Consider the following 1,751-nt stretch of genomic DNA (forward strand, 5'->3'; position numbering starts at 1 on the left):
TGCACGGTTCAGATTTCAGCGGAGCCCGGGACCTGGGCCATCGAGGTGGGCATTGTGCAAGATCTCCCCGTACCTCTGCTCCTGGGACGGGACTGGCCGGGGTTCCAGAAGCTCCTCCTCGGCCCCAGGATGCCAGGCCGTACCGCCCGGAATGGGCCACAGCGAACCCGTCAGGGACCGCCCAGCCCAAGGCCGGCCTACCTAGCAACAGACAGAGAGAGGGAGGGTGAGTGTCAGCCGGCTAATCTTCCGTCTGTCTACCTCGATGTGTTTTCACAGGTCACGACCGGGGGCTCGTTCGGAAGGGAGCAACGCGAGGACGACCGCCTGCGAAACTGTTGGGATCAAGTGCGCCGCATTGATGAGGTAGACAGGCTTCAGGGCCCACACCCCCTCCCTCATTTTGAAATAAGAAAATGAAACTCCTCCTGTGTTGAATTCCTCTGAACTGCAGTTCAGTAAATCCCTCTTCCATTAATTCCAATTCAAATTCCAACTGGCCACTTAATAAACTGAAAGAAGTCAGCTCTTCAATTCTGACATGCACACACACACACAATCTCAGCTTCGATTTTTATTTCATATTTGATATGACACACAGTCACACACTGTTTTAACATCAGACGCGCTACAGATTGACAGACTGCTTTCATACTCGCACACAAACATGACAGACGTGTTCACTGAAGATCCTCATAACCAGAGCAGCTCACAGAGACGGAATCCACCCGCCCACATCACCAAGGGGGTGGGGCTAATCACTGACAGACAGCTCAAACAGCCAATGACAGAGCAACTGGAATCACTGTGATTGCTGCCGTTTCAATGCAGGGTTTTTGACCGACTCTGCCTCCTGATTCTAAAACAATAAAAAAAATATATATATATATTTTTGTGTGTGTGTGTGTGTGTGTGTGTGTGTTTCTGGCTGTATTGTGATTATTAATTAAAAAATGTATATAAATAAAAAATTAAAAAATAATCATGGTAACTTTGAAAACAATAAAATATTTATTTTAAATGCATCTTTATAGTGGTGTAGATTTCCTATAGCGTGTCTCACCTGTCGTCCTCGTCCACAGAACACCGTGGTCAGTCCCGTGTGTGCAGGGACGTGTTTGAGCGCATGCTCTTGTTTCAATTCGTTTAGTAATTCTGGGCTGCTCAAACCCACTGCTGGACAAAAACAGACAGAATGCTCACAATACAACCAGAAACTCACAAACACCTGCATCAACAAACAATAACTACAGTAGTGGCCAGCTAACAGGGAACGTTCTCAAGCAATGTTCTCCCAAAATTACGAACAAACGTGCTTCCTGTAACATTAATAGAATGTATATTCAAAGTTATCAGGGCCCGTATTCACAAAACGTCTTAAGTAAAAGTACTAAAAGTAGCTCAAAACTCACCGATTTTAAAATAAAATGGGCTTAAAAATAATGGGCGTGTCAGTCCTAAATTTTTACTCTGAAAATATTTCACAAAGCGTTTTAGCGCTAAAACTAGCTGCTAAATCCGAAACGTTAGGAGTAGTGAAGAGTCGTCCTAAGTCACGAAGACCAAGCCACAAACTACCATACATTTAAAAAAAAAATTTTTAAGGTAAGTGGTTGCAAACAATTTATTTTAGCTACATTTAAATACATTTTTTTTTTGAAAGTTAGTCAACTAAATTTGTTTATTTAAATGTCGCTAAAATAAATTGATTGCAACCGCTTACCTTAAAAAAATTGAGTAAATTCAGTGAA

The sequence above is a fragment of the Sinocyclocheilus rhinocerous genome, unplaced genomic scaffold (assembly GCF_001515625.1).
Source record: "Sinocyclocheilus rhinocerous isolate Xijiao unplaced genomic scaffold, SAMN03320098_v1.1 scaffold3187, whole genome shotgun sequence".
NCBI classification, from domain to species: Eukaryota; Metazoa; Chordata; class Actinopteri; order Cypriniformes; family Cyprinidae; genus Sinocyclocheilus; species Sinocyclocheilus rhinocerous.